The sequence below is a fragment of the Salmo salar genome, chromosome ssa11, assembly GCF_905237065.1.
Source record: "Salmo salar chromosome ssa11, Ssal_v3.1, whole genome shotgun sequence".
Lineage (NCBI taxonomy): Eukaryota > Metazoa > Chordata > Actinopteri > Salmoniformes > Salmonidae > Salmo > Salmo salar.
The window spans coordinates 15,295,298-15,321,936 of NC_059452.1; the positions used below are offsets into that span (position 1 = coordinate 15,295,298).

The 26,639-nt window shown below is 43.7% G+C and overlaps 1 protein-coding gene across 3 annotated transcripts in view; it reads left to right on the top strand.

The window, feature by feature from the left end:
• Positions 1 to 380: 380 nt before the first annotated feature.
• The window catches only part of LOC106562161 (ankyrin repeat domain-containing protein 11), a 150,524-nt gene continuing 124,265 nt past the window's right edge, over positions 381 to 26,639 (top strand). For all 3 annotated transcript variants that reach the window (XM_014126845.2, XM_014126847.2, XM_014126846.2), the window contains exon 1: positions 381 to 844. The gene's annotated coding sequence lies outside the window, so the exon portion shown is untranslated. The remainder of the gene's footprint in view (positions 845 to 26,639) is intronic.

The window sequence follows — 26,639 nt, forward strand, 5'->3', positions numbered from 1 at the left end:
GTGCTATGGTTCAACTGACATCATGAGTAGGAGTACGATAAGATTTAAGTGTGCAATAATATGTTTGTTCACGTGAATAATAATACGATAAGAGGTGTCTTACTCCATCACGCTGGGCGAGGTCAATCAAGTGCACCCAGCCTTCGTACTCCATTTCCTTTGCTTTTCTCCCATCTGTATAATGGAGATGTGTCCCCAAACATGGAAACTGAAGTACTCGGTCAACCATGTTCGCGCCTTCAGATTATTGTGTCAATGTAGATTTAGTACATTGATTTGATCCATAATGGCGCCAGTTTCATCGGTGCACAAATAGTACCCGCCCACATTCAAGAGCCAATCACAATCAGTGTTTCATTTGGCATCTTTCTCTTTCCTTCAGCCCCATATCGAAGCCAAAGCCCGTCTGGAAACAGTTTGTAAGGGGTAGTTAATGAAGATTAAGCCGAAACAAAATATCGTTTTTAGCTACTTTAAATTGACCTTTCAAGGCTCCAGTTTTGATTACTGGGCATACAAAGCTTCATTTCAGACCATGGTCACAAAATAAAATTGTACAAGGACGTTTTCGAGAAGATTTTAAGCTGTATGTGTCGATTGTTGGTGTACAGGAATTAGCAAGCTAACGTTACTTAGCACTAGCCTACAAATATTAGCTAGCTAACTAGCGTAGCTTGCTAACGTTAGCTTCAAGTTGTCTGATTTTCAACTGAGATGGTTGCAGTATTTCTTGGATGTCTACGGACGGCAGATTGCTGAACCAGAGGGCCTCAAATGGGAAAAACAAGCATCGGACAGGAATATCTGGGATAAGCTTGTCGACGTAACTCAGATTCTGTTGAAGGTAAGACGCAATAACATTAGTTGGCTAGCTAGCTGTGTTTGTTAGTGAACTAGATATACTAGCTTGTTATGCCGTTAGCCATAGCTGTCTAGCTAACTAGATAACATGGCTTCATGCTCGAGTCGAAGAAATGTGTTATGAAGCTAGCTGACCCCTCCCCCAGTCCAGCATTCTAACTGCGTAACAGTACGCGTTTAACTTGCAAGATGACAAGTAAGGGCTTAATCTAGGCGAAAACCGTGGCATACTAGCCTGCGAGTAGTTTGTTGACCTACAGATCCTGTTGATGTTATAGCTAGATATTTCGTTGCATAGGTAGTTGGGATATTCTCTGAAATGTATTTGAAACGCTTCAGTGCCATCCATGTAATAGCCTACACTTCTCTTCAGGCGATTGATCTATGTTGTTGTTTAAAAAGAATAACACCATGTGTTCAAGGGATGATGCATCACTGCCAGTGACGTTATTTCATGAAACTCATCTACATATTTCTTTTTGGAAAAATACACCGAGATGGAATGAAATATTTGGTTATGTTGATGTGTAATGCAGTGGTGAGATTAGCTAAGACTTGCCTCGTAATAATTGACCATTAATGCTCTCCAAAGTTGCTTGACTTCTCCTCGTTTTGGCAATGTGTTTGTGTTTGTTTTCTAGTCGACTCATGGTCCATAGATCCAGGATTTGTCATTTGATTAGAATATTTTGCTGTAATGTATTAACACAGTTACTGTGAAATGTGTCATTTACTCTGTCCTAACAAGAATATCATTATGGTTGTCATCAAAGTAATACAGGTGTGCAGTGTTTTTGAGTTAATTCCTATAGTAGTCCCAATACCATTGCTTGACAGGCTCTATCATTTGAGTGGCTGCGGAATGGTATGCAAATGAAGTCAACAAGAAGTCACAACAGTAAGGCTTTGACTTCTGGTTGTGGGAGAGCATGAAAAGAAGGGCAAGAATCCTAACAGACGACTACTGTACTTGGAGTAGACTGTGGTTGATAACGTTTTGGTGCAGTATCAGTTCTGTTGAAAACACTGCAGTGGAGCTGCTGGCTGTATTTTCTTACAGAGATACTCTGAGCTCTTCAGCTTGTTGGGCGTTCACGTTGAAATTCATTGCAGACGCAGCAATGCATGTAATCCCCCACCACCTTTGTCAAGACGTTGGAAGCGCCAATTTCATGTCTTAGTTTCTGTAGTTATTTTGCAACTTCTTGCCTCTTCATTTTTTGATGTAAATACGACTTGCCTCTGGATGTATTAAATCAATAAGTACCCTGGTACAACACATATTACGCGATGTATACGCTTGGTACACTTCCCACGGTAGTTTCAGCTTTAGGGTGAGGTTTTGTAGAACTTTATGGCCTAGAAGGAGATTTTCACCACAGTGTCCTGTTGTAGTGTGTAAGCCTGAGACAGGAAATTGTGTCCTGCCTGGGTCAGTGAGGTCAGGAGCTGTGTTGGGAGCTGGGATTTCCTGTTCAAGGCAGCCAATCTGTGCCATCCGGTGTGCCCTGTCTTCAGCTGTCTAAGTGAGCCTCTTTTACACAGGTTCAGAGACTGTGGTTCCTGTTGTGTCCTGGCCCAAGTCTCCTGAGTTTTAGCCTATTTGTGGTCATGGCAGTGCCACTATTTGACATGGTCCTTCTGTGCCCTCTCCTGCCTACACAGTGTGTAACGTGACACCTTCAGCACTTTCAGGCAGGCTAATAACAGGGCAGAAATATAAATCTCAGTGGGGAATATTGAGTGTCCCTTCACAATGCCTCTCTGGCAGTCTGGATTGGACGGCCTTGCTCGGTTTGGCATGTTATGTCTTGTGTAGAGGAGAGTGGCAGGGCTTCCGCAAGTCTGTGCATCCTCCATCTTGCAGCCCTCTACTGTGTTTACGTTGCTGCTCTGTGCGACTATCTAAACCTGCAGTGCAGGAAAGACGCAGCATAACGCCTGTACTGCGACTGTCTGTGGTTCGTCCCACCACATCCTCTCTCTACGCTTTTGCCCTGAGGTCAGTGTGCAGTAGCTGCATTGCCCCCACACTTGTTGTGGCATGCAGGGCTTAGAGATTGCTCACCTAAAGATTACCAATGTTTATACCCAGGCAACCGTTTCCATTGGATTGAGTCATAGCTCTGACGAGGTGTTGGATCTTGAATCGCAATGTTTTTTTATTTTTGTTTACTCTGGTTCCAGAATGTGGGAAGGAATGTTTTGTGTTATGAGCTGATAAGAAACCTAGTCGTTTAGCTGGCCCCACCAGTACTGTGGATAGCATTAGGGTATAGCCTGTGTTCCACATTGAGCAGTAGTGTTCCAGAAGCTTCTGTGTCCATAGAATGGGGCTAGCATTCGCTTTTGCATTTTGTTGATGCAACATTCTGGATCCACCGTAATGACAGTGCCTGACATAAGCAGCAGTAGGGTGCGTGTTGTTGCGGTAACCTACTTTTTCTAGTTGAAATGGGGAAAGAAGAATCCATCGTGTGTAGGCACAGGGAGAATACAGCTCAAAGTCCTCACACGGTCTGGTTCCTTCCTACCAAACTCTCCCCCAGTGCTGAGTGTTGGTCTGTCGGTAAACAAGGATGTCTACTCCTGCTTCTCTTGTGTTCACTTTTTTTCTTTGCAGTATAAATCTTTTATAGCCTTCGCCCAACTAGCGCAATCTCTCTGGACTGTCAAATGCCATTTAAACCCCTTTGAAATTGCTTCCCTTCCCTCCACATGCACGCACGCGTGCGCAAAAGATAACAACATGGCTGTGTTCCATTCTCCCTGCTCTGCTCCACGGACAGGGAAGCCTCATTTGGGGTTTGGATAGTCCTGTGTCCGCCTCATCTACTGGTCACAGGTTTTGCCCACGTCTTCCACTGCAGCACTTTTGATCATATTTCTTCCCTGACTCTTATAGATCAAAGGGAACGGGTCTCGCATCCTCTTGTTTGCTGCATTTTTAAAACAACTTTTAACAGTTTTGTTTTTGATCTTTTGATAAGGGCACACTTGAAGTGGAACATTTTGTTATTGCTTTTAGGTGAGAGGCCCGCAGTGTTATTGTTTCCCAAACATTGTCATGAAGCAAACGCTTCAATGATGGGCTTTTGCTTCCTTGTTTGTACTTTTGTGTATTTCCTCCCAAAAGGTCCAGAACTTTATGTTGAATAAGTTGTTTGCGTGTGAGAGAGCTGTTACTGTATCGAGTGTGGGGGAGGCTTCAGCTTTGCTATCGTGGGCAGATGTGAGCTGGGAAATATCACGGGGGGGGGTGTAAAGCTGAAGACAACAGTTGGTGTTTTGATCGGATGTGCTGAACACTGCGTGATTTATTATCCATACGTGGCACTGAGAATGTCCTTTGGTAGTTGGCCTGGCCGGCCAGTTCTTCAGTCGCTGCCTGTGAGCCCCTGAAAGAGGAGAGCTCTGACGTGTCCTCTGCTGCTCTGTCCTGTCTGGGTGGAGAGAGACCAAGCTCAGCTCACATGGAAACGCTTGCCTTGCCTCAATCACTCCTCCTCACTCTTAAATGTTTCATACTCTCTTTTTTTTCCCTCTCCCTCTCAGCTGCTCAAGTTCTAAGTGAGCAGGGTTTTATCCAGCGTTTGAAATGCCTCTCGATCACAAAAAACATGCTTGGGAGGAGGACTGCCATTTTAGAAATGGGTTTAAGCTACTGGCTAGAGTTGTGCCAGAGAATTAGAGCAGTAGCCAGTTGAGTTTCCTGTGGGTTGTTGTGGGCTTGTATCTCCCCTGTCCTTGTGGTGATGGGGTGGGTGGGGGAGTGTGGCCTGGCTGAATCTCAATCACTGGGGCCTTCAGCTCTGCTGCCCTTTTGATGGGGCAGCTGCAGCCATTCAATCGGTCCATTTACATTGAAATGCAGCGACAGGAAGGGGGAGGGGGACGTGGGGCAGTGCGTGACAGAAAAGCAGACCTAACCAAAGACCAAAGAGGACGTCCACCACTGGGCTATGACACTTTGTTTTCACCAGCCATGGTGCCATATACATCACACAAAGGCCCTAAGCACCCTCCTTTGATCACCAAGGACATTTTCACCACTCCCCTATAACAAAAAATATATATACAACCAAGCTTTGATTTGTGGAGTGAGTTTGTTGGTCAATCTCTTTACAACAATTAGCAGCTGAAGTTTTTGTTTGCTTTGCACATTGCCAATGTATTTTAACCACACATTTTGGTATGATTCTTTTATCACGTTGTTTCCACCATATTCTCTGGCTTGTTTCCACTAGCCTATACTCTGGTTGTTATTATGCATTGCATTCAGTCCTTCCCAGTTCTAATGGGTGTCACACTGTGATCTTGGATGTTAAACCTAAGCCTGCACACAGGAACTTTCTGTTACTCATTAGGGTTTGATAGACAACTGTGTTTCAGACAAATGAGGCCAGTGTGTCATATGACTAGGTTCATATAGCTAGCTTTCCAGGATTGCTTTGAGCTCCTTTTGTGAAGTGTAACACTGATTTAGAGGCTCTGTCTGGTGGGGGGTGGGTTTGCCTGTGTTGGGTTGGTTGGGTTGGTGTTTTTCTACATGTGCTGAGCTGTTTGTTTGGACAGGTTTATGTTTGTCCTACTTGCCATGTGGGCACCTTCACCTGACTGTTGAGATTGCCTTGCATATTTCCTACTAAGGTTAAAGCATGCTTCAGTTTGTTTTGCACCCAAATACTATTTCCTCTTGCAGCCAAGCCAACTGCCCTTCAAACCAGTTAGTGGTGTTTGAGTCTATAGATAGTCAACACCTGCTGGCTAAGGTGCTGGCTGATACACCTGTTTTTCCTAAAGTGTCTCATAAAGTGCATTCGGAAAGTATTCAGACCCCTTGACCTTTTCCACATTTTGTTACATTACAGCCTTATTCTAAAATTGATTTAAAAAAAACACATTTCCTCATCAATCTACACACAATACCCCATAATGACAAAGCAAAAACAGTTTTGTAGACATTTTTGCATATATATTCAAATTAAAAACATATCACACTTGCCTTGATGACAGCTTTCAGACCCTTTACTCAGTACTTTCTTGAAGCACCTTTGGCAGTGATTACAGCCTCGAGTCTTCTTGGGTGTGACACTACAAGTTTGGCACACCTGTATTTGGGGAGTTTCTCCCATTTCTTCTCTGCAGATCCTCTCAAGCTCTGTCATGTTTGATGGGGAGCGTCGCTGCACAGCTATTTTCAGGTCACTCCAGAGATTTCCGGGCTCTGGCTGGGCCGCGCACGGACACGTCTCCCAGTCCCTGCCACTGAAAAACGTCCCCACAGCCTGAAGCTGCCACCACCATGCTTCACTGTAGGGATGGTATTGGCCAGATGATGAGCAGTGCCTGGTTTCCTCCAGATTTGACGCTTGGCATTTAGGTCAAAGAGTTCAATCTTGGTTTCATCAGACCAGAGAATCTTGTTTCTTATGGTCTGAGAGTCCTTTAGGTCTCCCAGCGTGCTGTCGTGCCTATTTACTGAGGAGTGGCTTCCATTTGGCCACTCTACCATAAAGGCCTGATTGGTGGAGTGCTGTAGAGATGGTTGTCTTTCAGCGAGCTTCTCCCATCGCCATAGAGTGACCGTTGGGTTCTTGGCCACCTCCCTGAACAAGACCCTTCTCCTCCGATTGCTCCGTTTGGCCAGACGGTCAGCTCTAGGAAGCGTCTTGGTAGTTCCAAACTTAAGAATGTTAGTCATGCATGTGTTTGGACACTAATGCTCCTACTGCCAAATGTAGGCCTACTTTCATTATTTGTCCTACGTGTGTCAGACTTCACTCGGTAGTGTTGCTTTTTTATAGAAACACGCCAGCCTTATCTTGCTGGAGTATGTAGGACAGAACAATTTATTACTTGCTAATTATGTATGCAAGGGGTTATTTTTCACCTACAATTATGGCACAGCTGTTATTTTCCATGTAGAAAGCCTAACATGCCTGTACTCTGCCTTAGGTTTGAAATTCCATGCTAATTTCTTGGAATGATGTCTTGTTTTGAACGTACCACAGGAGATTTTGAAAATCTTGGATAGTCCGATGGTGTGAAATTGAAAACCGGAAATTTCAGGTGGCACTTTCAGTGCACTTTTAGAGAACCGTTCCAGTTGCAGGGCCCACATTGACATCTTTTTTAAGGCTATTGCTGTCTATTTAAGTCCATTCTATTATGAATGTTTCACATAATTAATTATTCAATTGTGCGTAACAGGGTTATTTTTGGAGCACTTGAAAGTGCAGTAAGAGCCCAGACCAGCCACCCACTGAGAAACTTCACAGGGTCGATGCCTGCTGCTCCCCCTCTCTCTACTCTCTGTCAGTCATGCTTATCTGCATTCCTGGCTGGCCCCAGGACAGCCAGGTGTGGCCATGTCATGCACAGTCATGCTAGCTAAACATACACCCTCCTGAACCACACATACACCCACACCAACAACGAGGGCTGAGAATTGCCAGGGACCTCACAATAAGATATTGCGATTCTCATGATTCTATATGTATTTTGATTCTGGGATTGTTATTGCGATTTGAACACCTTATTCAAGGGTTTTTCTTTTTCACTGTTTTCTATATTGTGGACTAATAGTGAAGACATCAAAACTATGGAATCATGTACTAACCAAAAAAGTGTAAAACATATCAAAATATATTTTATATTAGAGATTCTTCATATAGCCACCCTTTGCCTTGATGACTGCTTTGCACACTCTTGGCATTCTCTCAACCAGCTTAACCTGGAATGCTTTTCTAACAGTCTTAAAGGAGTTCCCACATATGCTGAGCACTTGAATACTGCTTTTCTTTCACTCCGATGTCCGATTCAGCCCAAACCATCTCAATTTGGTTGAGGTTGGGGGGTTGTGGAGGCCAGGTCATCTGATGCAGCACTCCATCACTCTCCTTCTTGGTCAAATAGCCTTTACACACCCTGGAGGTGTGTTGGGTCATTGTCCTGTTGAAAAACAAATGATAGTCCCACTAAGCCAAAACCAGATGGGATGGCTTGTTGCGGCAGAATGCTGTGGCAGCCATGCTGGTTAAGTGTGCCTTGAATTCTATTACAAACAGGGTCACCAGCAAAACACCCCCACACCATCACACCTCCTCCTCCATGCTTCACAGTGGGAAATACACATGCGGAGATCATCCGTTCACCAACACCGCGTCTCACAAAGACATGGCAGCTGGAACCAAAAATCTCCAATTTGGACTCCAGACCAAAGGACAAATTTCCACCAGCCTAATGTCCATTTTTCATGTTTCTTGTCCCAAGAAAGTCTCTTCTTATTGGTGTCCTTTAGTAGTGGTTTCTTTGTAGCAATTTGACAATGAAGGCCTGATTTCACGCAGTCTCCTCTGAACAGTTGATGTTGATGTCTGGTACTTGAACTCTGTGAAGCATTTATTTGGGCTGCAATTTCTGAGGTTGGTAGCCCTATTTGGTAGTTCATTAGAGTTATCTTCTGTTTACCCCCCTACCTTGTCACAGCACAACTGATTGTCTCAAATGCATTAAGAAGGAAAGAAATTCTACGAATGAACTTTTAAGTTAATTGAAATGCATTTCAGGTGACTACCTCATGAAGCTGCTTGAGAGAAAGCTTTGTACACTCTTGGCAGTCATCAAGGAAAAGGGTGGCTACTTTGTAGAATCTCAAATGTAAAATACATTTTGTTTTGTTTCACACTTTTTTGGTTACTACATGATTCTATATGTGTTATTTCATAGTTTTGATGTCTTCACTATAATTTTACAATATAAAACATTTTAAAATAACGAAAAACCCTTGAATGAGTAGGTGTTCTGAAACTTTTGACCAGTAGTGTATGTCTGCTGCATAGACACGAGAGAGAATGAGAAAATGAGTTTTGATCAGTCATGGAAATAAGTAATGAAAACATGTTGGCTATTTTTTTCAAGATTGAGAACAAGCTATAGGGTGAAATACTGCACTTTTGATGCAGGTACAGCCGACTAAAGCTACCCCCCCCCCCCCCGCTTTTTCAACTTCACAAATCGATACTTGGAGTCACATCACTGCAAACACATTTTCTGCTCAGGATGGTTTAACTAGCTAGTGTCTCTGCAGTTGGCAAGGCACTCTACCTATGCATAGCTCGAGTTCTTCAGGAAGCGCTGTTCACCGGAAGTGAAGGGCGTTGGAGCTAACTGTTTGCCTCATTTCCTTCATTGAGTAAATCACTGTGACACACACACTAGCGTGTCTGTGTTTGGGGGAGTGGCTATGCGGTACTAGCGTTTTTCCCTCCCCACTGTTTCTGCAAAGCTTGGTTTGCCAAGTCATAGGTTTCCTACGGTGTCTCTGCACCATGTAAATGCTCTATAATGACTGAAAGGCTGTGAAAGTTCACTTCTCCTTCAGTGAGAGAATGCCAGGTATGCGTCACCTCGAATGTGAGGTGGAGAGACATCAGTCTCTTCATCTGGGTGATCAAAGCCTCTGCAGTGTGCGCTTTAAGCATTTCTTTAGCAAACACATGCGCCAACCTCGGATTCATCTGTGCTCATTGGGATGCTGCAGCCGTGTAGTGCGTGCGTGTGCGTGCGCGTGCGCGTGTGTGCGCATGTGTGTGTGTGTGTGTTTCCTGGCAGCGGAAGGTTTAGAAGAAGGGGTCATGGTGCTGCTGATGACATATGGACTTAGATTGTGAAGAAATGGCCTATTACTCTTCAGGCCTCAGCCTGCTATCTGCTGTGAGCTCTTCGCTTTTCATTTGACACTGCTGTGTGAAAAAGACTGCAACATTAAAAATATTCTATATTGGCTAAAGCGGTTTTTTTTTCTTCGGCAGTTGACATGCTGTTCTCCTGTCATTTTGGGATGTCACAATTGATTTCCCTCTAAAAAAGGAACATCATGTTGACATACGATTCAAGCGTAAACGTGTATTAATCTGAATGTGTGTGTGTGTACCCTTAAAAGAGGGAGAGCGAGGCGGTATGAGCACAGAATGATATTGGAGAGGGTTGTTAAGAAGGGTTATTGAGTTCTCTAATGACAGCCTGTCAAGCCTAGCTGTGGTGTTTGGACAGCGCTGCACGCCAGCCCTGCCTGTGAGAACAGGAAGTTGATGCATCTGTCCCACAACCAGGCACCAGGCCCCATGCCCAGCACCATCAGTGCTCTAGTGGGGAAGTGAGAGTGACCACCACGGCCTTAAGCGTGGCCTCTGCCTGTTAGAATCCTGTGTGATTCTATGTCTGTGTGTGAATGAGTGTTTGTGTGGTAACACTTCATAGTGTTATTCTGAGCCCTGTTAAGGCTGGTTGCATAGAGGAACACAGCCCAGCTGTGTGGTTGGCTGTAGCTACAATCTGATGTTTTCAGTGCTTCATCTTCCAGGTGGTACTTGGGAAGCAGAACTAAATAGACCCTTCAGTAGGGACCACACACACAGACTTCCACACACATGCATGTACACACATACTGCCACACAAATGTTCCCCATCCCCTCTGTGGATTTGGCAGTAATTTCTGCCCAGCCTTTATTCATGCATATCCACTTCTCCTGGGCAGACAGGTTTCCGATGAGAAAATGAGAAATCACAGGGACCGTGTCTGTTAGAGGGGAGGGTGGGGGGGGTTGGTCGGCTGGTAGTTTGGCTCCTGGCTGATGGGAGAGGATTGGAAGTGACACAGAGGACCGAGATCCTCTGAAATGCCTCCCCACCACACAAACACCTGACACCCACTGCTAGCCAATAGCCATGGTGGTCAGCTCCCGTTACAGTGAGACCCCGGCCAGAGACGGCGTGTCTCTCAAAGCTATGGGAATGGAAATCCCCTTCAGAGCACATCACCACACAACCAATACTGCCTTGATGAGGGAGAAGTGTTGACTGTGCTTAAACAACCATAATACTTATGTCCATGTCCTGTAAGTAGGCTGGTGTAGCAGCAGATTAGATTGGTTGTGGTTGTGCTGCCTGGCTGAGAGAGAGCTGGTGAGTGGGTGGATGACTATGGGCAGTCATAATGCAGAATTTATTTAGGGTGGCTGTATGGGGATGATGTGCCATGTGCTGCTGCCTGCACCTCCCTCCCATCTTCAGATTCACTCGGCCATCATTGAAACCCCTCTGCCTTTGCTGCCATGGGAACAGGAAATGGCAAACAAAATGGTCCTTGAAACAGTCAGGTCGGCTCTCTAGCAGCAGATCTTACATCAGTGAGAAAATGAAATCTTCGACTTTGAGGAATAATCTTTTTTTCCCAATTTTCTTTTTACTTTGGTGTCTGTTTAGGGTAATTGGCCACCTCAGCTCCTGTATACTTGGGTGAGGGGAGTCTTTGATTGCTGCTGCTATAACCTATCATACTGAGGCCATCTTCTGGGTTTCTGAGAAGCTTGTCACAGTTTCCCTCACGTCACTTTCCTTTCTCATCTTAATGTCACTCTTAAGGCGCCCGCATGCTTCCCAGCCGATACAGTTCAGAAGAGTTTGCATACAGTTAAAGTCGGAAGTTTACATATACCTTAGCCAAATACATCTTAAACTCAGTTTTCACAATTCCTGACATTTAATCCTAGTAAAAATTCCCTGTTTTAGGTCAGTTAGGATCACCACTTTATTTTAAGAATGTGAAATGTCAGAATAATAGTTAAGAGTGATTTATTTCAGTTTTTATTTCTTTCATCACATTCCCAGTGGGTCAGAAGTTTACATACACTCAATTAGTATTTGGTAGTATTGCCTTTAAATTGTTTAACTTGGGTCAAACGTTTCGGGTAGCCTTCCACAACCTTCCCACAATAAGTTGGGTGAATTTTGGCCCATTCCTCCTGACAGAGCTGGTGTAAATGAGTCAGGTTTGTCGGCCTCCTTGCTCGCAAACGCATTTTAATTCTGCCCACAAATTTTCTATAGGATTTGAGGTCAGGGCTTTGTGATGGCCACTTCAATACCTTGACTTTGTTGTCCTTAAGCCATTTTGCCACAACTTTGGAAATATGCTTGGGGTCATTGTGCATTTGGAAAACCCATTTGCGACCAAGCTTTAACTTCCTGACTGACGTCTTGAGATGTTGCTTCAATATATCCACAAATTGTTCCTCCCTCATGATGCCATCTATTTTGTGAAGTACACCAGTCCCTCCTGCAGCAAAGCACCCCCACAACATGATGCTGCCATCCCCGTGCTTCATGGTTGGGATGGTGTTCTTCGGCTTGCAAGCCTCCCCCTTTTTCCTCCAAACATAACGATGGTCATTATGGCCAAACAGTTCTATTTTTGTTTCATCAGACCAGAGGACATTTCTCCAAAAAGTACGATCTTTGTCCCCATGTGCAGTTGCAAACCGTAGTCTGGCCTTTTTATGGCAGTTTTGGAGCAGTGGCTTCTTCCTTGCTGAGCGGCCTTTCAGGTTATGTCAATATAGGACTTGTTTTACTGTGGATTTAGATACCTTTGTACCTGTTTCCTCCAGCATCTTCACAGGGTCTTTTGCTGTTGTTCTGGGATTGATTTGCACTTTTCGCACCAAAGTATGTTCATCTCTAGGAGACAGAATGCGTCTCCTTCCTGAGCGGTATGACTGCTGCCTAGTCCTGTGGTGTTTATACTTGCGTACTATTGTTTGTACAGATGAACGTGGTACCTTCAGGCATTTGGAAATTGCTCCCAAGGATGAACCAGACTTGTAGAGCACTACAATTTATTTTCTGAGGTCTTGGCTGATTTCTTTTGATTTTCCAATGATGTCAAGCAAAGAGGCACTGAGTTTGAAAGTAGGCCTTGAAATACATCCACAGGTACACCTCCAATTGACTCAAATTATGTCAATTAGCTTAGCCTATCAGAAGCTTCTAAAGCCATGACATAATTTTCGGGAATTTCCCAAGCTGTTTAAAGGCACAGTCAACTTAGTGTATGTAAACTTCTGACCCACTGGAATTGTGATACAGTGAAATAATCTGTCTGTAAACAATTGTTGGAAAAATTACTTGTCATACACAAAGTAGATGTCCCAACCGACTTGCCAAAGCTATAGTTTGTTAATTAGAAATTTGTGGAGTGGTTGAAAAACTAGTTTTAATGACTCCAACCTAAGTGTATGTAAACTTCCGACTTCAACTGTATATTACCATGCCATTTTTATGTTTTTGTTTGTTTTGGACTTCAATAAGGTTTTCGGACGTTTGGGCACACATTTTTCTCTCGAGGGAAACTGAAGTCTGTAGGGAGTTTTTAACGAAGTGTGTGTTGTCATTCAATGAGAGACAACTCGTCCTCATGCAAATGTTTTAACTTGAGAAATACTGCACCAAACACCATTGTCAGATGAAAAATTGCGCGACTAAGATCTCCCTGGCAAAAACTTCAATTAAAGACCAAATTTCTTGATTTGTTAGATTAATTCCTCAAAATAGTCAGAATTATACTGGCTATGGCGTCTCAATCTGGAGAAACAGTACTATTGATGTTTTTCAATTGAAGGTCTTTTAAGGGAGAATGCAAGCCCAGTTCGGCTAGGCTCCAGCCGACTTGAAGCATGCTGACTCCTTTATCCTTCAGGGCTCGTCCTCCAGTAAATCTCCTCCGTGTTCTCTATTCCATTTTTACTCACCACTCTTTCTGTATCTCTCTCGCTGCCTTCTCTCTCTGCATTGGAAGACCGTGTCAGTGCACCAGCCAAGGCTTCTGCAGCCCTGTTCGTCTCAGAATCTTAAGTGCGTGAGGCTGCTTATGCAGTGAGCTGCTCCACAGAAACACACTGCTGTTCCCTTCCCTGCCTCCATTTCTGCTGTGACTCAGTCAGATGTTTACTTCACTATTTCAGTGCGGCCATCACAGCTCCGACATGAGGGCTGGAGATGGGTGGAGGACAATGCACATTTTAAAATGCTTTCTCCCACACGTCTCTTACCAGGTGTGTTCTACCTATTGGTTTCCTCTGGGCATATCAATGTCAAATGATGAAATATTGTTAATAATAGTAGTGTTAATTATTCTGATAGACCTCTCACTGTCTTTCCTGGGGTTCAAATGGATTAAAACCCCTTAATTGTTAATGTAAAGAGCTACCCACACATCCTGTCAAGACATGGAATATTATTCTATGGGAGAAGTACTCTTTGTAGTTTAACTTCCTTTCCACCGCTACTCTCCAATGAATAATACAGTAAAATCTGAAAATAATTTGTCTTAAATGTCATGGCTAAATCTGCACAGGCATTCTAACAACCTGGCATTCAGCCTCTGATTTGCTTCTGCAGAGGAGGGTAGATGTAATATCAATGTACACATCACCATGGTGATGGCGATGATGAGCTGTAGAATGAGATGGGGTTGGATTTGGTACTGTGAAATGTGCTGCTGTGTTTTAGATTAGGAAAGACTGTGGTTGGTTTAGATTTGTTTTGGTGACAGTTCTGAAGTCTCCATTTTTGGGTCTTCTAAAATGTGATGGTTAGGGAGCTGAAGATGGGAGGGATAATGTGTGTTCTCTGACTGACCCTCAATCCACCTCTGCTGTTGCACTAGGGCATGCGTATGTGGTAGACGGCCGGGGGGGGCGCATAACCCCTCCCATTGTGTCTGTGAGCTAGTCAGTCACAAACAAGCACTCAGCCATGGTAGTGAAGATGTGTGTGCATGTCTGCTGTCTGCCTGACATTTAGAAAGTCTTTATGGTTTAAATAGGGGCCATTTTGAAATGGCAGTGTTATTGTCTGTTATTTCAGAAGACCGTATCAACAGGAGACCAGGGATGTGTCTGCCCCCCTGAGGCGAGGTTTGATTTCCTATCGACCTCCTCGTCCACAAAACTCACTCCATTTATCATACTCACGTTTCCTCTTGAATTCTGTAAAGGGTTTTCTTATTTCTTTTAAAAAGGGAGCAGAAACTCTCTCCAGGAGAAAGCACATACGTTTAAGCACACGTTTTAGATTCGGGCCAGTGAGTGTTTTGAATTACTTGGAATGTGGGTTTCGCCATACGGAGAAACGGTTACCTTGACAACAGCAGAATGTTGGGTGTTTTGCCATGGAGTGTGTGAGGCCAGTGTGGATGGTGGCTGTGCTGAACAAACAAGCACTGGTAACTGTGGCAGGAGTGGTGCTGATTCCCAATTCAACCCTCTCTCCTCCCTTTCTTCCTTCCTTTCTTCCTTCCTTCATTTGATAAAATCGCTTAATTTCATCCTTTTTTTATTTTCTACCATTATCTTCCTCTCACTATCTGGCTGTATCACTCTGCCTATCTTCCTTTCATAATTGTTCCTCATCCTGTTTACGTTTATATTCTAGTCATTTAGCAGACGCTCTTGGGGCGGCAGGGAGCCTAGTGGTTAGAGCGTTGGGCCAGTAACCGAAAGGTTGCTGGATCGAATCCCCAAGCTGACAAAGTTCAAATCTGTCGTTCTGCCCCCTGAACAAGGCAGTTAACCCACTGTTCCCCGGCAGGCCGTCATTATAAATAAGAATTTGTTCTTTACTGACTTGCCTCGTTAAATAAAGGTAAAAAAAATAATAAATCCACTGCGACTTAGTTACAATGCAGAGGGAATGTGGTTGTCCCACCTATCTATCTTCCTTACCATGAGTCGTAGGACTATAATTCTTTCTATAGTATTAGACAGATGGACCCTGTATCCTTAACCTACTCTGGTCATGTTAGAAGCCTTCTCTATGTGGACCTGGGGGTAATAATGCACATCCCTTCAGATGGATATTTGCATTTTAATGGAATCGCTTGTTTTGGGGAGGCTCAAAATCGTGTTGAATTGGATTCCAGGATAGAAATCCATATGTCTGAACTGTGGTCGAAGTGCAATGGTCATTTAGCGGGAATGCCTGTTATGGGGGCCTAGTTGAAGGCACAAGCTTATCTTTTCCATATGCTAATAGCTTTTTTTGTTGTTGCAGTAGTCAAGCTGTCATCATTATCATGTTCAGGACTAAAACTTGGCCCTATTTCAGTGTGTAGCCTAAGTACCTTGTTGAACATTTTCTATTCTGCTAAGAACCTATCAAAGGCCGATAGGCTATATGTTATTGTTCAAGAATAATCAGTAAATTTGAGGTAATTTCCCATTTCACTGCAATCTTTAGAATACAAAACATGTACATGGATGTGCACATCAGTGCAAACAGCAAGGTGTGTTTGTGCCTGTGGTGTTGTGTTCTCGCAGTGTGAAAGGGCCTGTGGTGCTGCCTGCCTGGCTCTGTTCTCAGTCCCCCTGCCTGCTTGCCTGCCTCTGCCTGGCTGACTGCTTCTCTGGAGCTGAGGAGGTTTAGCATGGTCCCTGCAGAAGCCAGCCCGATCAATAATGTAGATGTTTTTGAAGAAGGGCAGTGTGCAGGTCTCTCTCACACGCAGCACACATCCCTCTACTCCCCCCTCTCTCAGGTGGCAGTGTCAGGTTCCTCTCCAATGTAGAGAACAGATAGGATGGCTGAGTCTAATTTGCCTCAGTAAGATATTAAAATAAGTGTGCTGCTGATACTTGATGCTCGAAATAGATCAGGCTGCCACTGGACTCTGGTGTCTGTCATATTGAGCTGCTGTTGTTTAGAGCTGTAAGTTATTGTGGGGACTTTGAGAGGCGGACAGGGTGAGATATTGGATAAGGTGGAAAATAACATGCAATAACATGTTTTGTAAACGCAGATGTAAAATGCTTCTTATTGTAATTTCTTCTCGGCATCAGACTAATTTCATACTTCAGTTGCACTTCTCCCCTCAGATGAGAATTCAGGAATGGGCATTCTATCAACAGACAGCACTCTAACTGATGTGTAGCTACCTTTTCTCCTGTACTTTTCTCAGTGTAGCCTACTTTTCTCTGGTAAAATGCAAGATTAACTTTAAGCACAACATTAGGAAATGTAACTGACTACATTCTTTCTATGATAAACATTTAGAAATATGATGACCATGCATAGTTTTTGAAAAAAAAGACCTTGATGTTTCAATGTATACTCATTAACTTGTGTGGCTGCTGGCCAAGTAGCGTTGCACTTCTGTTATTATCTGATGAAAATGAAGCTATTTTCTGAATGTGCTGCACTAATGTATTTTCTGTAGAAAACTATAGGTGCACGCCCCTGGTCAGCAAAAAAACCCACTGACTTTCAATATAAAACGCAAGTTGAAACGGTTTAAAACACTTTTTTTGACAGTCTGCTTTTTGAAAATGCTGATTTCTGAACTCTAATGCGACCCGTCTCAATAGTAAGTGCCTGTGTCTCGTCAAAGAGGGTAGATGGAGGCTATGCTTTTGTGAATGCGTTCACGTAAGTTTTTACAGTATTTAGCAATGTTAGTTTAGGCAACATGTTTTACCAGTTATTTTGGTGAAGATGCTTTGTTACATTAGGCACTTTAGACATTTTGTGTGTATTTTGAGTTTATATGAAGGTTTGCACCCTGCATATGAACTCCATAAATAAGGCATTCTGTAAGGGCTCAGACGCACCAATAGCATGCTGGCCGAGAGTACTTAGCATCTCTAAGTGTAATTTGTTAGGCCGAGTGGGCACCGATTTTTGCATGTACAGCGCCTGAAGAAAGTATTCATACCCCTTGACTTATTCCACTTTTTTTTTTTTACAGCCTGAATTCAGAATGGATTAAATAAATAAATGACACACTACCCCATAATGGGCTTCCGTGTGGCGCAGCGTCACTACAGTTCCTGGTTCGAATCCAGGCTGAATCACATCCGGCCGTGATTGGGAGTCCCATAGGGTGGCACACAATTGGCCCAGCGTTGTCTGGGTTTGGCTGGGGCAGGCCGTCATTGTGAATAAGAATATGTTCTTAACTGACTTGCCTAGTTAAATGTTTTTGTTTGTTTAAATAATGACAAAGTGAAAACATGCTTTTAGATTTTTTTTGCTCAATTTATTTTAAATTAAATACAGAAATATCACATTTACCTAAGTATTCACACCTTTAGTCAATACATGTTATCACCTTTAGCAGTGATTTACAGCTGTGAGTTTTTCTAAGTAAGTCTCTAAGAGCTTTGCACACCTGGACTGTAGAACATTTGCACATTATTATAAACAACATTCATGTTGGTTGTTGTTCATAGCTAGACAGCCATTTTCAATTCTTGCAATAGATTTTAGTCAAAACTGTAGTTAGGCCACACGGGAACAAGCAGTGTATATTTGGCCATGTGTTTTAGGTTATTGTCCTGCTGAAAGGGTCATTTTTGTCTCCCAGTGTCTGTTGGAGACATAGTTCAGTCTGGTTTTCTCGGATTTTGTTTGTGCATAGCTCTATTCCATCATTTTTTAAATGTTTTATCTTAAACTCCCTTGCCGATGACCAGCATACTCATGACATGATGCAGCCACCACCATTCTTGAAAATATGAAGAGTGGTACTAAGTGGTGTGCTGGATTTGCCCCAAACATAATGCTTTGTATTCAGGACATAACGTTAATTTCTTTGCCACATGTTTTGCAGTTCTACATTAGTGTCTTATTGCAAACTCTGTCATTTAGGTTACTATTGTGGAGTAACTACAATGTTGATGGTCCATCCTCAGTTTTCTCCTATCACAGCCATTAAAATCTAACAGTTTTTGAGTCACCATTGGCCTCATGGTGAAATCCCTGAGCGGTTTCCTTTACGGCAACTGATTTAGGAAGGACGCCTGAATCTTTGTAGTGACTGAGTGTATTGATACACCATTCAAAGTGTAATGAATACATTCACCATGCTCAAAGAGATATTCAATGTCTGCTTTTATTATTTTTACCCATCTACCAATAGGTGCCCTTCTTTGCAATGAATTGAAAATCTCCCCTGGTCTTTATGCTTCAAAGCGGGGACCAAGAGACAGAAGCTGTTTTTCTATCTCAAGGCCATCAGACTGTTAAATAGCCATCACTAGCACATTAGAGGCTGCTGCACTATATACATAGACTTGAAATCACTAGCCATTTTTAATAATTGGAACACTAGTCACAAATAACGTTTACATATTTTGCATTATATCATATGTATATACTAGAGGTCGACCAATAATGATTTTTCAACGCCGATAACGATTTATTGGAGGACCAAAAAAAAGCAGATAACGATTAATCGGCCAATTTTTATTTTATTTATTTATTTTGTAATAATGACAATTACAACAATACTGAATAAACACTTTTCTTTTACCTTAATATTAAATATAATAATATTCAATAAAATCAATTTAGCCTGAAATAAATAATGAAACATGTTCAATTTGGTTTAAATAATGCAAAAACAGTGTTGGAGAAGAAAGTAAAAGTGCAATATGTGCCATGTAAAAAAGCTAACGTTTTAAGTTCCTTGCTCAGAACATGAGAACATATGAAAGCTGGTGGTTCCTTTTAACATGAGTCTTCAATATTCCCAGGTAAGAAGTTTTAGGTTGTAGTTATTATAGGAATTATAGGACTATTTCTCTCTATACCATTTGTATTTCATATACCTTTGACTATTGGATGTTCTTATAGCCACTTTAGTATTGCCAGTGTAACATTATAGCTTCCGTCCCTCTCCTCGCCCCTACCTGGACTCGAACCAGGAACACATCGACAACAGCCACCCTCGAAGCATCGTTACTCATCGCTCCACAAAAGCCGCGGCCCTTGCAGAGCAAGGGGAACAACTACTCCAAGTCTCAGAGCGAGTGACGTCACCGATTGAAACGCTATTAGTGCGCACCCCGCTAACTAGCTAGCCATTTCACATCGGTTACACCAGCCTAATCTCGGGAGTTGATAGGCTTGAAGTCATAAATAGCTCAATGCTTGAAGCACAGCGAAGAGCTGCTGGCAAACGTACGAAAGTGCTGTTTGAATGAATGCTTACGAGCCTGCTGCTGCCTACCATTGCTCAGTCAGACTGCGCTATCAAATATCAAATCATAGACTTAATTATAACATAATAACACACAGAAATACGAGCCTTTGGTCATTGATATGGTCTAATCCGGAAACTATCATTTCGAAAACAAAACGTTTATTCTTTCAGTGAAATACGGAACCGTTCTGTATTTTATCTAACGGGTGGCATCCCTAAGTCTAAATATTGCTGTTACATTGTACAACCTTCAATGTTATGTCATAATTATGTACAATTCTGGCAAATTAATTACGGCCTTTGTTAGGAATAAATGGACTTCACACAGTTCGCAACGAGCCAGGCGGCCCAAACTGCTGCATATACCCTGACTGCTTGCACGGAACGCAAAAATTCATGTTAGCAGGCAATATTAACTTAATATGCAGGTTTGAAAATATATACTTGTGTATTGATTTTAAAGAAAGGCATCGATGTTTATGGTTAGGTTTGGTGCAACGACGGTGCTAAATCATCACCCGTTTGGCGAAGTAGGCTGTGATTCGATGAGAAATGAACAGGCACCGCATCGATTATATGCAACTCTGGACACGCTAGATGAACTAGTAATATCATGAACCATGTGTAGTTAACTTGTGATTATGTTAAGATTTGATTTTTTTTTATAAGATGAGTTTAATGCTAGCTAGCAACTTACCTTGGCTTCTTGCTGCTCTCGCGTAACAGGTAGTCAGCCTGCCACGCAGGCTCCTCGTGGAGTGCAATGTAAGGCAGGTGGTTAGAGTGTTGGACTAGTAACCGGAAGGTTGCAAAAACGAATCCCTGAGCTAACAAGGTAAAAATCTGTCGTTCTGCCCCTGAACAAGGCAGTTAACCCACCGTTCTTAGGCCATCGTTGAAAATAAGAATGTGTTCTTAACTGACTTGCCTAGTTAAATAAATGTGTTAAAAATAAAAATCGGTGTCCAAAAATACCGATTACCGATTTGTTATGAAAACTTGAAATCGGCCCTAATTAATCGGCCATTCCGATTAATCGGTCGGCCTCTTGTATATACTGTTCTGTCCTATTCTACTGTATTTTAGTCTAAGCCCCTCTGACATTGCTCGCCCAAATATTTATATGTTCTTAATTCCTTTACTTTGTGTGTGTTGATAAATATTACTTGTTAGATATTACTGCACTGTAGGAGCTAGAAACACAAGCATTTTGCTACACCCGCAACATCTGCCTAACATGTGTATGTGTCAAATAAAATTAGATTTTGATTTGGTTTAATCTGTGTTTCACATTCACTTCTCGACCTGAGGGACCTTGCAATTATCTGTATGTGTGGGGTACAAAGATGTGGTAGTCATTCAGAAATCATGTTAAACACTGTGACATGTTAAGATGTGTATTACTCCTGAACTTTAGACTTGCCATGACAATGGGATTGAATACTTATTGTTCAGACATTTTCAGCTTTTCATTTTAAATGAATTTGTAAACATTTCTACAAAGAATTCCACTTTAACGTTATGGGGTATTGTGTGTAGGCCAGTGACACACAATATCAATTTAATCCATTTTAAATTCAGACTGTAACACAACAAAATGTGGAAAAAGTCGAGGTGTGAAATAGTTTCTGAATAATCCTGACAAAACTTGTCAGACAGACCTGTGCCCAAATGCTAGATGCACATTCGGTGCGAGCCCAAAGGCAACTGGTTCCATGCCGCGGTCCCACCGCATAAAAAATAGAAGCCAAAAAACGTCGCTGTGTGCATAAAATAAAAAATAAAAATATATATATATATAAATAAATAAATAAATTAAGGCTGCTAGAATAGCAGGCTGCCAACACACAATTGACTCCTCACACACAGACACACACTCCTGCTATACTTCTTACTTATCATGTTTTGAATTGCTTTCAACGCCTACTCGTTTTTGCAGCCCGGTCCCATGTGATACAAGTCAGTATTCGACGTCCATCCATGTCTGAGGACGTCGGGAGATTACAAGTAAACCGGCCACTGGGGCAGCCGTGAGCGCTGTTACCTTCAAGTAGGTTTTGCTAGGTCGTTGTGGACTGGTATGCCGGATGGATTTGGTCTAGCGAGTCGTTGACGGAATAAACACAACTGATCTAAATAACTGAAACCTCAATTGCCATTTAGTCTCATTGTTTTCAGCTTATGTTTGGGTTTACAGCGCTCCTGCTGTTTTAGAGACTACTTGAAATGTGTAATATTCTTCCCTGGTACCCAACACTCCAGCTATTTGGGTAACTTGGTTAACATATTGCTTTCAAGAATAATTCACAACAGTAGGTCTATTATTCCTGTATTCTATTTAGTAATATTTGTATTTTGGGGCAGATTTGAAAAAATGCACTTCACAAACAAGTGCTGAATAACAATGCTACACTGAGTAGCTTGGTGCCCTGCCTACAAGAAAATGGAGCCGAGGGAAATGCTGTCTGTGTGCATGCTGCTCTGTAGGTGAACAGTGCAGACTCTCCCTGTCCCCATGTGTCCGTGTCTGCTCTGTGATGCATGTTCAGTATTCAGACATAAAGGTCGGAGCTAGTGTCCCAGTCCCAGGCTGCTGTCAGCTCAGTCAGATGTGTTCTCTGATAGGGCAGCCAGAGAGGACTGGAGAGGTGCTCTGTATCCCAGGGACACATGGAGAGAAAGGGGGGGATGGAGGGGTCTGCCTCATTGTCCAGATTTCCCAGATAAATGGAGCTGACCAGATTGTGAAAATGGTGGCGCTTCCTGTAATCCGATGCTCTGGGGAGCGGAATAGAGGGGGGGGATAACAGAAAAGAGGCACGATAGAGGATGGCTGTGCCTGCCCTCAGGCGACCATTAGACCACCCGTCTCCTCCGTAATCCCACAATGCACTGGTGCCCCACATAGGCCTGCATGTTCGCACAAGCCACGGGCCAGGCCGCAGACACGCAGTGGCAGCCCGGGCTGAAGCAACACAGTCCAGCCAGTTGTTTTTAGAGCTCCACTCACTTTACCCTCCCCCAGCCATATTACTAAAGCTCAAAAGGGGCTGACCTCTTACTCTCCTCCCTTCGCTCTGTCTCTCTCAGTAGCTCGGCTCTCTTACACATTTTCCAGTCTTTGCTTTGAGCTTTGGGCTTCAGAATAGCATGTGTATACACCATTGCGTCCAGTATTTTTTTTCTCCCTTCGCTCCTGCAGACACAGCCAGTGTTTTCAGCCCTATCACCATTGCAACATGTTGTGGACTAATCTCCGGAAATATACTCATTAAATAGCTATGGCTCTATGGCATGTGGAATTGTTTTGTGTGTGAGATCGTGGGTCTGAGTGTTAGCAGTTGTTGTTGTGTGTGTGTTCCCTCAGGCAGTTATCTGGACACAGTATGCTATGTTTGTAGCAGAGCAGCTCTGGCAGCCATTGTCTGTTGTTGAGGCTAGGTCCTAGGATTGGCCGTGACTGCTCTCCCAACTCCAAGGAGATTCTTGGATCTCAAACCCTGGGCGTTGGGCTTCAAAGCTGCACTCAAGAGTCTACAGACTGTAGTTGAAATCCACACTGGCCAGGTTCTCAAACGTGTCAGAAGTATGACTTGCCTTCTCATGCACATGTGTGCACCACTCCTCATGAACAAAGTCCAGTGTTTGGCTTTCTCCTGTTGATGTTGAAATGCCTCACATCTAGTAGGGATTTGTGTTGAAAGATGGTGTTAGTATATTCACTTCAAATAGCCAAACATGCGAAAAGAACACCTTTGTCCTGAGCTGCCCCTGCTTACTGTCTGGAGGGGGAGGCTTGAACTCTCACCTCTGACCTTTTGCATCTTTAGGTCAACTCCTATATCCTGTTGTACTTGTATTTCTTCTCATCAACTTGGCCATATCATAAAACCTAACCCCTGTATGAGCACAACAGGGATGTTAGCCAGAAGGAGAGAGAGCTAGCTAGTACTTGTAGGCCTGTGTCCTGCAGTGTGTTTGGATGTGAAGCTACAGGCTAGTTGGCCCATGTCGGTCTGTGTGCTGACTGTGCTCTTTAAGCCTGGTCTTTCTGGTAGGCTCACCTAAAAGCCGTGCTGATTAGCATCTCTGGATTTTTGTGAAGCTTTTGTGCCAGGTTTTGTGCCTCAATCAGCAGTTTTTACTTGTGTCGCCTGCCTTCTCAATCTCCCATCGAGTCAAACCTAATTAGCCAGGATAGATGCAGCCGTTACAAATGAGCACGTCGAAGCCCCCCCAGAGTGGCTCAACACAAGTCGTGTAAACACGGCTGGATTTGGAGAACCGGTGTCATTCACCAGAGAACCCTGCTAAACATGTCTATTAACACACAGAAATACATTGGAGTAGTAACTGGAGGCATTGCGCCTGGAGGGCCACTGTAGGCCAAACACACACACACTCCTTGGTGTGAGACCCTGGAGGGGCCCAGAGCTGCAGCACCCTCTTTGGGGTGAGACCCTGGAGGGGCCCAGAGCTGCAGCACCCTCTTTGGGGTGAGACCCTGGAGGGGCCCAGAGCTGCAGCACCCTCTTTGGTGTGAGACCCTGGAGGGGCCCAGAGCTGCAGCACCCTCTTTGGGGTGAGACCCTGGAGGGGCCCAGAGCTGCAGCACCCTCTTTGGTGTGAGACCCTGGAGGGGCCCAGAGCTGCAGCACAGAACCAAAAGGGAAAGAAAATGAGAAGCAGACACACACTTCTGCATTTCTGTTCCTCTCTCTGCAAACAGGCCTCACTCAAGCCTCACTACCCCCTGCAAAGAGGCTCTTCAAATGGGCCAGAAATAGCCCAGGCTCTCCACATGCCTAGCAAACCTTCATTTAATTCTAAGTAACTAAGATGTCTGGGTTTGACTGTGAATGGCCACACCTATGGTGGTGTGTTGGTGCTCCCAGCTGTCTGTCCCCCCATGTGGCAGGGATTAAAGGTCCAGTTTGGTCCTGTTAGACTTTACTACTTCCCCAGTCATAAATGTACAATTCCTGGACACATTGGACTGACTGGCAGCTCCCTGCCCTGCCTCTGTGTGTGAACGGGTGACTTCTAGTCCAGCTCAACTTCAGCAGGTAGTAAATTACCTCATTGGTGTGCTATTTTTCTTTTTAAACCAGTAGGCTGTCTCTGCCGTGTTCACATGAGCCGAGGTGCCAAACTTATGTCACATCCTGCCCAGCTGCCCCTGGCAGGCGGGACTATGGATATTTGCACAAGAGCATTTGTGTGCTTCTGCCTCACTATGGCCAGGGCAAACACACTTACAGGAAGCCTCAAATACTGACATACTGACACAGGATGAACTTGTTATGGCGTTCTTAAAATACCTGGTCTTCCCTCCCCCTGCCTTCAGACAGAGCTGTCTCGTTGAGTCTTGTGCATGCCCTGGGGGCATGAGGGGGCCACCACATTACCACAAGGTAGGAGCCATGTGTTTTTGGCCGAGTCATCCTTCTTGAGATGTTTGAGAAGTGTGGGCTTGGGTGCCTTGCAATGACTGGTAGCTTGAACAGTCTCAACTATGTTGGCATGAGGTCAGCAGAGCCTGGCCCATGCCCTGTGGTGAAACTGAAGTCCTGTCTTTGGTAATCCCTCCAGTGTATGAATCATTGTGGAAGCATCCTCTTTCAAGAGGAATATAACCATCTCCCTAAGAGCTGTGGCAAAACTCTGGAGCTTGGCTTCTCAGGCTCAACGTTTCCCTTTTAAGGTCAACATATGGTGCACCTTGCGAGTGGAGGAAAACCTCCGACCAGCCCTAGAGGGAGAGATATCCTCCACAGACAGATAATGGAGTTTTAATGTGCAGTGCGTTTGCTAGTAGTAAGGGCTCTTATCTGTGACTGAAAGGAAACATGTCTCGCTCATTTGATCATAGGTGCACAAAGGGAGATCAGTGAGTTTGGCGTTAATCGCTTTGATGTTTTTATTTTATTTCAATCAGAATTTAAAGCTCCGTAAGGATTCTAAATACGACATTTCACATTCAAGTTGAATTTAACCCTGGCATGATATCCTCAGATGTCCGTAGTCTACCCAACCAAGAGCTTACCCTGCCAGAGACTGATCTGTGTTACCCATGAGTGATGTCTTGTGTGTTTTAGCATGGCCCGGCTTAAAGTGAGTGTACTTTGTCACTGTGCGGTCGGGGGATTTTCTTAGTAAGATTACAAGCCTGTATTCAAGCCCCATTTAAGAGGGAGTGCTCTGCTCTCCATTCTGGATTAGTCCAATCCCTGGATTCCTGCTGTGAGAACCAACAGGGTTCTGATTTTAACAGACACGTCACCACCCCTCCCGTCCATCCCAGTGAGGCCTGGCCCCTTAATCTGGCTTCACTTCCTGTTTTGTCCTGGCACCTCCAGCCCTTGGCCTGGCCTGGCCTGGCCTGGCCTGGGTTCTAGTGCCATCCACTTCAGTCGGTATGTTAACTTGAGATTCTTGCTGTCCCATTTCTAGCTGCTAAGATTGACAGACATAAAATGGTTTGCAGACGTAACATATATTTTCTTAATCTATGACTATTGCTAGCTCTAATGGCTAGGGATGCACAGTTCGGTGAATGTTGCTGCCGACTAACCAACCCTCAGTAACCGGTCAACAAACGGTTACATTTTTCCCATACAGTAAAATGACGTGACCTACAGAAATTGCTATGCATGCATACAAGGAACTGACATTTCTCGTTAAGAGTTTAATGAAAACATGCAACAGTAGAAGCCTATCATCTTACAGTCAAAAGACTATACTATTGAACATGCAACTCCTGTAATGAAGCCGCTAATAAAACATCATTTTCAAACATTTGCCAAAATGCCATTCGTGGGGAAACACTGTTCTGAACAGAGCACCTAATGCCAGCCGAGCTGAAAACACTGTTCTGAACAGAGCACCTAATGCCAGCCGAGCTGAAAACACTGTTCTGAACAGAGCACCTAATGCCAGCCGAGCTGAAAACACT